Source organism: Dipteris shenzhenensis, chromosome 33 (genome assembly GCF_047967505.1).
Source record: "Dipteris shenzhenensis isolate YYH24624 ecotype China chromosome 33, Dip_SZ_1.0, whole genome shotgun sequence".
Lineage (NCBI taxonomy): Eukaryota > Viridiplantae > Streptophyta > Polypodiopsida > Gleicheniales > Dipteridaceae > Dipteris > Dipteris shenzhenensis.
Window position 1 is genome coordinate 9280852 of NC_141628.1, and position 12487 is coordinate 9293338.

Genomic DNA, 12487 nt, shown 5'->3' on the forward strand with positions numbered 1-12487 from the left:
TCATAATATGTATTCATCTTTTGTATCAGCTGTTAAATCAAAAAGTTATGAAGTCTTTATGTGTGACTGTTTATTTTTCAAAAAGTTTTTACCCCCTTCCAATAAAATGTCAATAACTTTTCAACTTATATCAATGCGAAGACCATTTCAAGGCGCATCTCTACATGTACCTGAATCTTTGATATCATGTCTCTGTTAGAAGTTATAGGCCTTTGTGTCTGATGATAGTTTGCTGGGTATTTTGAGCTACTTGTAGAGGTATCTATGAAGGAGGTGCAAAGTTTCCTCGGAACCTACCCATCCAACCCAATCAGCCCCTTCAAACCCCTTGATATATATCAAGTCATGTCATATTGAGCTGCAATATCTTCTTTCAACAACGTATCGCTCTTCTCTTTGGCACAGATCGGCTTGGTGAGATTATTGAAGAGACATGGTAGCTAGCTAGGAACGGAATGGAAATATGGAAAGCATAATGAAAGGCAAAATGGAAAGGAAAGAAAGTACAAGTGCAAGGCAATAACCAAAATACTCACAATGTATTGATAGCTTGATATTAACTGATGTCTTAGACAATAGACAAGTACAACACTATATAGTGTGATGCTAGACTCTAGAAAGTCACAATGTCTATGGGATATCTCCTAATATGACACGTGGCACGTCTAAGACTCACTAGACTATAAAACACCACCTAGAACACACATTTTTGACTCACTTTGGCTTCATATTCCAACACCCCCCCGTGAAGGCAAGGTGAGAGACTACTAGAATGGAACCAATAATAGAACATGACAATGACGGTCATCAAACCTGTGCATGCCGATCTAGAACTAGACATGGCTCCCACACAATCTCAGAGGCAAGTAAGCATGGCTCAAAGGCTAGTGAGCATAACATAGAAAGCTCATCTAGCATGGCTCAGAGACTCATCATGCATGGATGGATGATCAACTCAAAGGTCTAGGAGACCAATGCCAATACATGACTCCCATAGTAGATCCCCCCTTGGCTTCATAACAGGACATGTTAGGAAGCCATACACCAAAATAGAAAAACCAATACATCTTTTTAGGAGGACTATCCAAGGCAGAGGACCTTTAGACTCAATGACAACCAAACACTCAGTCACATATCATTTTAGGGAGACTACCCAGGGCAGAGGACCCCAAAATACATCAAGCTGTATGAATAATAAAAATAGATCTCTTAGGAGTAAGGGATGTCCTCCAAGTAGCCACTGCACATGTGTGCACATCCCTGCGAGTCGATGACGATGTCGATGAAGCACTAGGCATGGATGCTCCAAAATGTGTCAGTGAAGTCCATGGGATAGCTACATGGAGCGGTCATAGCATGACTCTCAAAATAGAAGATGAAGAGTCACCAAAAAAATCGATGTAGAGGCCTCAAGTACCACGCGCTATCGAAAGTCAATCGATGTGTAGTACCTCAGGCGCCAATCGGAGAAGCAAGGTCGGAGAAATCACTTTTTGATGGAGAGTGGTCTACATCCAGCTCAAGGTAACGCACCAGTGTTGTCGAAGTAGAACAGAGAGACCAAGGGTAAAGGTAGCTTCACATGTATACTGGACAAGAGCTACTCAATCGTGACCAGGTTGCTGAAGAGGAGTGAAGGAAAGTGGCGCGCTTTTGGGGTAGATATGCAGCAGGAAAAGTGTGAGCAGCAGGAGCAGCTGCATGGGCAGTAAGTGAAGTGTGTGGGCAGCAGCAACAGCTAAAGCTGCGTGGGCAGCAGGAGGTGCATGAGCATCAGCGTGGACAGCGTGAGCAGGAGATGTGTGAGCAGGAGAGCAGGTAGAATATCTCAGACGGACTGTTTGCAGAAGGTGGCACACATTTCGAGGCTGGCTGTATGGGCAGTACTGCAAAAACGTATGGACAGCAGGCCTGTTTGTATGGCGCAACAGTCCGTACGGCTGTACGGCTGACTGTACGGCTTGTTTGCTGGTCAATGGAGAGGCATAGGTCCGGGCTGATACGGGCTGTTGTACGCTGATGCTGAGGCTAAAGAGCAGTCGATGATGAAGAGGAGAAGAGGAGCTCATGGTGGAGAGGCAAATGAAGAAGAGGGAGTGCTTCAAGGAAGGAGAGGAGAAGAGAGTGGAACTAGAGTGGAAGGAGCTAGCCTCTCCATAGGTCTGAGATGGGCTTCAAGGCCTCCTCATTCCTTGAGGAAAGCTAGCTCTGATACCAGATGAAGAGACATGGTAGCTAGCTAGGAACGGAATGGAAATATGGAAAGCATAATGAAAGGCAAAATGGAAAGGAAAGAAAGTACAAGTGCAAGTCTATAACCAAAATACTGACAATGTATTGATAGCTTGATGTTAACTCATGTCTTAGACAATAGACAAGTACAACACTATATAGTATGACACTAGACTCTAGAAAGTCACAATGTCTATGGGATATCTCCCAATATGACACGTGGCACGTCTAGGACTCACTAGACTATAAAACACCACCTAGAACACACATTTTTAACTCACTTTGACTTCATATTCCAACAATTATGTCCTCCATTGATCCTTTCTTTCTCCCTATGCTAGAGTACAACATCACTTGGGATGTAACCATCTTCATTCTCATCTAAGGGAAGAAAGGGAAGAATGTGTGGTGTGGTCTCTTAGCATGAAAGTTTTTGTTTTATTTTTCCTTTCCCGGTGATAAAGATTTCTGTCACTAAGTTTGGAAGCAGTAGGAAGCTAAGAGGTGCATGAAGTTTTATTACCCCCAACTTCATGTCATAGTATCCTGTCGACCTCTACATTCTACATCACCAACATCCTGTCTACATTCTACATTCTACATTTTACTTTTTTCAGAGTTTGGAGAGGATCTCCTTTCTTCTCTGAGTCTCCCTCAGGGTTGAGATGGCATTTTCAGCCTCCGCCTTGGTTTTTTATTAGCTCACTTTGAGCTGTTTTTTCCCCTCATGCATTGCATGATGTACTCCTGCGTTTGAGCTTGCTCTCGCGGTTTTCATTCATACTTAATAAAGTAATTTTCTTAAGGAAAAAAAAAATTCTATAGAGATCGGTCGCTCTAGCATCAAAATTTGCATCAATCTACATATCGACTTTGAGATTTTTGTTGTTTCAATCGAGTGCATGATATCCTGCCATTGTAACTGAAACAGGAGAAGTACTGGCATCACACAACTATTGGAGGACAAAGCATGTAAACTGATTCAATCTGTGCAGATTTTTGTCCTGCCTAGTAGCTCGGTATAGAATTTTATGTTTGCAGGTCTCTCCACAATCATGTCATAGGAGAATGCCTTTCATTTTTCAGAATCTCACAAATTGGATGGGACAAATTATGCCATATGGGCATTCATGGTCAAGCATATTTTAATTGGCAAAGGTCTTTGGGAAATAGTGACAAGAGAAGAGAATCGCTCCTCTTGACGTACTTGCAACACCTGCGTCATCCACATCTCCTATTACAACTGTCACTTCATTAAAGGAGTAGGAAAATTTTAACAAGTGCAATGGACAAGCTATGTCAGTGATAGTGAATTCAATCAAGAAATTGGTGGAAATCAGATTGCATGTGCCCCTAACTCCGGCAAGGAGGGTTAGGGGCTTTAATGAGCCAATGACATCCCCCAAGGTGCATGGCAAAGGATGCTTGGGATAAACTTGCCAGTATGTACAATGTCAAGAATCAATCCAGATCGCTGTCCTTGGAAACTCAACTGAAGGAGTTAAAAATGCAGGACAATCAGACCATTCTTGAGAATATCACCAAATTGACTGATTTGCATGATCAATTTGTAGCTATTGATGAGAGCATGTTCCCCTGCTATTACACATTTGTTATCTTGTTGAATATGACACTGTGTGTTGCATCTATATCTTTTGACGATGTGGTAGGGATTTTATTGCAAGAAGAGTAGCGAATGCACAACTTTGCAAGAGGGTCAGATGCTTCTGAACAGGCTATGCTGTCCAAGACAAAAGAAAGGGGAAGAAAATGCATCATAAGCCAGCCAAGGCTTCACAACAGTAGCCGCAAAAGGTGCTGGTAAATGGCGACCAAAGGGTAGAAATGCCTCAAAGCCAGCCAAGGCTTCTTCTATACAAAACCTTTTAAAGGTAATTGTCATTATTGTGGGTTGCCCAGTCATATTTATTCTCAAGGTCAGAAAAAGTATGCTGATTCACTCAAGAAAGGCAAGGCAAATATTGCCATAGCATCAGATGATGTTCAACCATCTTACGAGCAGGAACATACTGTCAAGGATGACAAGGATTATGTGTTTTTGGTTGAGGAAGAGTTGCTATGCAGGGGGGAAACGCCTCTAACAGAAAACAGCCACTTGAGATGCCAAACACGCTCATGATGCACATGCAACAAGTGGTCAAGTCATGGTTACAGTGCAGGATGTTGATGACACACATGCAACTAGTGGTCATGCCATGGTTGCAGTGGAGAATGCCTGGTGTATTGACATTGGAGCTACCAAACACATGACTCCCCCCCGCAGGGAGTGGTTTGAAGAATTTTCTCCATCTGTGGGCAGATTTGTGGCATTGCCAATGATACAAGGCAAGAGGTATCTGGCACAGGTGATATTCCCGTACGGCTGCCCAATGGCAAAGCACAATTCATTCGCAATGTGTGGCATGTGCCAGGACTCAAGAGGAATCTTATTTTTGTGCCTACACTTGCTTTTCAACAACACATGCTAGTTGAGTTTTCAAGATTTGCAATGCAGAATCAAGGATCCTACCAAAGATATGGCAGAGGTTGCCACACGTACATATAATGATGGTGTGTATACACTTGATGCTGAACCCATTTCAGCTCAAGCTATGGCAGCTAGTGTTACAGATTCAACATCTCTTTGGCATGCACAATTTGGGCACATAAACAATCGCAGCTTGCAGTACTCGTAGAAGCAAACATGGTGTAGCGTATGCCCAAGCTCAATAGCACGAAATCTGAATTTTGTGAGCAGTGTGTTATGGGCAAAATGCATTAGACAACCCTTCTCTTTGGATGGAGCAGTATGGGCTAAAAAGAAACTTGCACTTGTACATTCCGATGTTTGTGGACCATTCAATTTGGCCACACATGCAAGAGATATTTTGTGGCATTCATTCATGACTTTTCACGCTTTGCATGTGTATTCTTGATGCAAAGAAGTCTGAATTGCTTTATTTCTTTCAAGAATATAAGCAGGTGATGGAAAACAAATTGGATTCCAAGATCAAAACATTGCTTTCAGATAATGGAGGAGAGTATGTGTCAAATGCCTTCAATGACTATTTGAGACAGCATGGCATCAAGCATCAGTTTACAACTGCATACTCTCCTCAACAAATCCTGGTGCAGAGAGTTGAAATAGGTCTCTCTTAGAGATGACCTGCTGGATGCTTTCTCAGAGTATTGTTATCCCCAATCATGCAATCTCCTATGTCACACATTGGAATGCAGCCAAGAGGGTCCTTCGATACATATGTGGGACTGTCCAGCACACACACACATTCTTAGGAAAACCCTTATATAAACTCCGATCTTCCTCCTTGAGTGAGATGCAGTAGATAGTGGTCCCAGAGTGATGATGGATTCCTTACTAGAGAGATTCAAAAGATAGGGAGTAGTCTCTGAGAGTTTGTCCAGCTGGATGGTCTAGCCTAAGACGATGCAACCTACCGTAGCGACCAAAGAGACATTCTCTCTTTAATTATCTACTGGCGAAGTTTGGTAGAGAAAACTGTTTTGATTTATCGCCATGGAGTTCTCTCTTTTTCCTTTTTGGGAAAGAGAGAAACTCCACGAGCAAAGCTCAAGGAAGGAGTACATCATGCAAGGCATGAGAAAACAAAACACCTTGATAGGGAAACTCTCATAAGAGAGCTAGAAAAAAGCCAAGATTGAGGCTAAAAGTGCCACTTCAACCTTGTGGAGGACTCTGAGAATAACGGGGAGCCACTCCAGTCCCTGAAGAAGACATCCCTCCTAGTGGAGGTTGCCCAAGAAGACCCCTATCCCAAATGGCCACCAAGGTGTGTACAGTATTTGTCCAAATACTGGGCAATGCGTGTGCAAGATGGACTTGAGTACCACCTAAGGCCTGCATCCAGATCTCCAAATATGCTCGCTAGAATCTCCCATGAAGTATCCACAAAGGCATGTGCAAGTGTGTTAAGGAGAGCCAGGATGGAGTCCATTTGGAGATCATACGCAACTAATACCACGATCCTCAAAGTATAATGAAATTACTAATGTTAAAGATTCATACCTTCAACCATAAAAAAATGGAATGTCAGCATGAGGAACATCTAGTCTACTAACAGGAGTCTCCTCAAGCTCATCAGCATTGAGTGCGTTCCCTATGAGTCATGTCTCTCTTAAAATAGCTAAGGCCCTAAAAGAGGAAGCCAAGCTACCAAGCCCCGGGTCATGAAGAAAGGAGAAGGCATAAGTTGCTCAATAAACTAGCAATCCCCTTCCAGATGATCATCGCTTGTTTGCAGTCCCATAAACAATATTGAATAGGCTCCTCAACAGAAAGGAAATGAATATAACTATAATATAAGCTGAATCTGCCCCAAACATAGACCTCCATTGGTTCATTGTAATTCCTCCATGAATAGAATGCCAAAAGAAAAGACTGATTTTTAGATTCCTGAAGGATTTTCAAATTCTCTTCCAAAAGAGATTTCTGCAAGTCAGCAAAAATCTGAAAATTCTTCCAATGAGAAGCTCTGGTGGGCTTCAAGCCTCTAAGGATGAGCTGGAACTTCCTGGCATTACCGAGTGTGTAGTGAAAGTAGGGACAGCTCTTCTCTCGATGCTCTGCATCAATCCATTCCCACTCCCTAGGGTCCCATTGCAAATACTTTATGGGGACACCTCCATAGAGCCAAATCCTCCATGAACCTACAGGAATGTGATCTAGGTTAGGGTCTAGATTTCATCCTAAAGCCAAAAAGCACTACTCCACATGACCTACAAGCCTGAGAGGTGGAAATGAATTTTTTAAATACCTAGGTATATCATCCATAGATGTGAAAACCTGCCCCTAGAATGAGCATCAAAGACTAAGACATCCCTGTTTGATCCTCGTAATCCTATTACCTAAAGTGGGATCCTTGATCTTGTAAAGACCCCTAGCAAAGTAGACTGAAAGCGTCACCTGCAAGAACCCAACCCAAGGGTATGGCTACATCAATCTGCTTTTCAATTCCTCTGAGGTGACTTGATAGTTAGAGCTTACGATCATCTGAAAGGGTTTTAAAAGCCTTCTAAGAACCCCTAGATGAAGCAAGACCTCTCTCCTATCTAGATCACTGCATAAAATGAGAGCTACTAGAGGGTTAGCCATGATCATTAGATATACTACCATTCCACATGACAGGCTACCTATCAATCTCTTCCCAAGAGGAAGGGGGAACTCTCCAAAGAGTACTCTTGAAGCTAGCCCAAGCTTTCAAGATAGCAGCCATAAAAGAGGAGAAGGAGCCATGAGGATGAAGATCCACATGGTACTATCCATCCAATCTCCACCTATGGAAGGATAACAGGACTACATGAATCGGATGAAAAAATCCTTCCAAGGTTCTTGCCGAATAAAAGTCCTCTAACCACCACCTTGCATAATAAGGCTCTACTCTGTAAGTCTGGATCTTTTATAATGAGGCCTTCTTCCCATGTGGGAAGTAACCAAGGCTCCTAAGCCACCCTGGCGCTCTGGTGTATGCTGAGCCATCTAGACAACTCCAAAGGAAATTCCTTATGTATATTTTGAGCCGAGTGATACAATTCCTAGAATGGCACCAACAAGAGAAAACAAACCATGCCGTGGCCAGCAAGACCTAGTTGATCACCACCATCTTGGAAGCAAGGTCAAGTGTGGCTGAGCTGCAAAAAAAAATAAGCTTCCTCCTGATTCTCTCCAACATAAGTGAAAATTGTTGTGAAGGAGAGACGCCCACACCAAACTGGCAGCCCAAGTATTTGACAGAAACAACCATCCAATTAAAACCAAAATCATCCATCAAACTGGAGTGTCCTCATCACTAATATGAAAGACATTGGATTTACTTCAATTGATGTATGCACCTACTACATAACTTGAAAAATCCAAGGCTGCCTTGAAAAGAAGTGAGGTTCTCCGGAGTGACATTTAAAAAAAACAACAATATCATCAACCAGCTCACTATCCAAGAGCTCCTTGTCCTATATCAAGGGAGGTCTGCCCATTGCTTGAATCACAAATAAATACAAGGGAACAAGAGGGCAACCCTAGCAAATAGGTCTAGAAATATGAAACCTCTCTCCCCTTTCTCCTCTAGTAAGCACCTGGTTGTGGGATAATTTGCACAAAGAGAAACACGCTCTGATCCATGCATTTGAGAATCCAAAGCATACAAGGGTACCTCTAAAAATCCCCAATCTACTTGTCATAAGCCTTCTCGAAACCCACGAGTAGAATGGCAAGGTGCTGGCCGCTCTACGTAGCTGATGTGAAGCCTCTTTAAAACAGAAGATGTTATCAAAAATGCTTCTGCCATGCACGAAGTCCATATACATATCATGAATAGATCTAAAAGAATGGGCTGCAAAGACAGACTAATAGCTTTAGGTAAGATCTTTTATGAGATTCCCAAAAGAGTGATGGGTCTCCATTGGCAGATATAATTTTTGCAACCTCCCTTTGGGATAAGATAAATGAGATCCCCTATACATGAATCTGACATGGTGCCAACGTCCCAAACGCCCTACATGGATGAGTTACCATGGTCCCCAATCATGTCCCAAAAAGAAATGAAAAAGTAAAGTGTTAACCCATTTGGACCCAGACATCTGCCCTTGTGAAGCACAAAGTACAATCCTGAATTTTGGATTGGTGGTAGGTGTATCAATTGAGACTCTCATGTGTGTATTGACCGATACTAGAATACGATGCCAAACTCTATCTCTGGCAAGTGAGTTGAGATTTGCTGAAAGAAGGGAGACATTAAAAATCTATAGCTATCAGCAAGATGGCATTAGGATCTGTTTGCCAAACTTTGTCAGAGTCAATAAGCTAAGAAACACTCTCTCTATCATGTCTTGTGTCAAGAGTAGAGAAAAAGTGTTTATTGACACTACCTCCCAATTGAATCCAAAAGGATTTCGGTGCATGAAAGGCATATTCTGCTCTCTGATCTAGCAAAACCTGTAAGAAAATAATACAACGTCTGTGCTCAACAGATAACAGGATCTCGTACATAAGAGAGAAAACCAGATAGTATGGAGAATAAAAAATTTGATTACTGTAGAACTGATACAATAGATGGCGCTACCTCCCAACTGTGCGCTCCTGTGAAAGAAGCTTAGATGGCGTGCTGGAAACAGTAGAAGACGGAGGCTGGATGCTAAGGAATCAGGGTTGCTGTAGCCAATGATGAAATGGGCTTCACGGGCTTGCTCTTTTATAGCCACCAGTCGTAGTCAGTTAGACCCAATTGGGTGATCGACCCAGTCCGCCCAAAACGATCGACTAGGGATCGGTCCCAAAATAGGCCACCGACCACACGATAGAACCGGCCCAGGGCCATCTGGGATCATCTGAGGCTCCAAACGGGCCCCGCAACCCGAGAGTGGGCTGCCCCGGGAAATGCTCCGTCTACCCTCAATGCGGTCAGTCATGGGATGCCTTCCCGCACTTGCATGTAGCCTAGTTGGCAGTGTGCCAACTCTATCTGAAGCCGTCCAGCCATCAGGCCACACATGGCCCCCATCTGGTGTCCAAACCAGGACCTACCGGATAACCGAGCTACTCAAATGCCTTCTCCTCATATGGGGGGCTTATAAATAGAGTTAGCCGGTTCCCGCGTACTTACACGAGAGTGGAGCATTGATATCTAACACCCCCTCTCAATGTCCACCCGCAAGTGAACTTACTTTTTCGGTCCAATGCCAAGTCGATGAAGATGCCTCTCCAGCAAGTCTCTTCCAAGAGCCTTCGTGAAGATGTCCGCAGCATTCTCTATAGTCGGACAGTACACCAAGTCGACCTCTCCATCCATGATGAGCTCGCGTACAAAGTGATATTGAATCTTAATGTGTTTTCTGCGAGCGTGGAACACCGGATTCTTTGCAATCGCCATGCAACTCTGATTGTCACATGATAACTGCGTAAGCTTGTTCTGCACTGCACCCATGTCTCCCAAAATCCTCCTCAACCACACTACCTCGCAAGAACCAAAGCATGCAGATTTGTACTCGGCCTCGGTAGAAGAAAGAGCAACTGTGGGTTGCTTCTTGCTGACCCATGAAACAGCTCTAGATCCAAGTGAGAAACAGTAACCTGTCATTGATCTCCTGCTGCCCACGTCTCCTGCCCAATCCGAGTCACAGAATCCAGTCAAGATATTGCCCTTGGTATAGGTGATGCCGTAATCAAGTGTGCCTTTCATGTATTTCAGCACCCGCATCCCTGCCCTCCAATGGTTCTTCCGGGGCTTATTGGAAAACCTGCTTAGTACACCAGTCGCAAAGCTGATGTCTGGCCGCGTGTTGCACAAGTAAATCAAGCTGCCCACAAGCCTTCTGTACTTCGCTTCGTCCACCAGTGGTGATGAATCCTCGTTTGAGAGCTTCACGTCAACCTCCATAGGGATACCAACTGTCTTGCACTCAGCCATGCCAAATGCCTTCAGTATCTCTCCAGCATACTTCAGCTGTGAAACGAAGATCTGTTTTGGCTCTTGCCAAACCTCAATCCCCAAACAGAAATGCATCAGGAGGTCTGTCATTTCAAACTCTCTTTCTAGCAAATGCTTTGTCTGCGAGATCTTCTCTTCATGGTTCCCTGTTATGACAAGGTCGTCCACATAAAGGACCACGATCATACATCTGCCTCCTTCTCTGAAGGTATACAAATTTGCATCTGATGGGCTCCTCCTGAACCCGTTTTGCAGAAAGTAGGCATCAATTCGCTAGTACCATGCTCGTGGGACTTGTTTCAGCCCGTAAAGTGCCTTCTTCAGTTTGCAGACTTTACCTTCTGAACCGGGGATCTCAAAACTTGGTGGTTGTTCCACGTATACCTCCTCCTTGAGATCTCCATTTAGAAAGGCGGATTTTACATCCATCTGAAACACAGGCCAACTTCCATGGGCAGCTAAAGCCAAAACATTGCGAATTGTGGTTAGTCGAGCTGTGGGAGCAAAAGTATCCTGATAATCAAAACCATGTACCTGTGCGAATCCTTTTGCCACGAGCCGAGCCTTGTACTTATCCAACGTGCCGTCGGACTTGTACTTGGTCTTGTACACCCAGTTGGTGCCGATTACCTTGCGTTTTGGTGGTCGATCCACAAGGTCCCAAGTGTTGTTCTTCATTATGGAGCCATACTCCGACTGCATAGCCTCCATCCACCTATCATCACCCTGTGCCTCTTCTTGGGTTCATCAGCACGGATCACCTCTGTCATCAAAGCATAGTTGACCAAGTGTTCTTGCGCCCTTCTTTGCTTCTCTAATCTCTTGGACCGGCGGTGTTCGGATGGTTCCTCCTCAATGGCTGGAGGTTCTCTACCATCCAAAAGCTGCTTTACCCACTTCGGGAATGGCCGTTACTGTTGTGGTTCTGCAGGCTCTTCTTCATCTTCTTTATCTTGAATCCTCCCAAGCACCGTTGGGAGAGTTCGGTCTGCTGTTGGTGGCGGTACTGGATGGATATCCTGGTCCTGGTTGTCTGGGAAGGAAGCATCCTCCTCCAATTTATGCGGCTGTTCTGAGAAGACCACATCGCGACTTACTATTACCTTCTTGGTAACAGGGTTATAGAGATGGTAACCCTTCGCCTCTTCACTATAGCCCAAGAAAATACACTTCCGGCTCTTCGGTTCCAGCTGTTAGCATCAGGGACATGCACAAAACAGTCACATCCAAAAACTCTGAAATGTGCAGCTGAAGGTTTCTTACCAAAAAAGGCCTGCAGTGGAGTCATCCTGTTCACAGCCTTCATGTAGCTACGATTCAGAATGTAAACTGCAGTGTTACATGCTTCAGCCCAGAAAGTCTTTGGCAAATCTTTTCCTTTCATCATACTCCGGCCCATTTCGCAGATGACGCGCATCTTGCGTTCTGCTACTCCATTTTGCTGTGATGTATGTGGCGGGGGTTTCTACCTCTTGATCCCGTGACTTTTCCAGTAACTTTCGAATTCAGTTGATGTGAACTCTCCACCTCTGTCTGATCTCAATTTCTTCACCTTTCTCCCCGATTCTTTCTCGACCATTACATGCCATTCCTTGAACCTACTAAAAGCCTCGTCTTTAGTCTTCAGGAAGTATATCCATATCCTTCTACTGTAGTCGTCGATCAATGTCATGAAGTAGTAGGAACCACCCAAAGCTTCCGTCTCCATCTTTCTGCAGAGGTCCGTGTGAACGAGCTCTAGAGGAGCCTTGCCCTGCTGGCCTCTTTAGGAAAGGGATGCTGATGCTGCTTGCCCA

At 44.1% G+C, this 12487-nt stretch overlaps 1 protein-coding gene across 1 annotated transcript in view; it reads right to left on the reverse strand.

Moving 5' to 3' along the window:
* LOC147879646 (receptor-like serine/threonine-protein kinase ALE2) overlaps positions 1-12487 on the reverse strand; it is an 84946-nt gene that overhangs the window by 11338 nt on the left and 61121 nt on the right. The gene's annotated exons all lie outside the window — the stretch shown is intronic.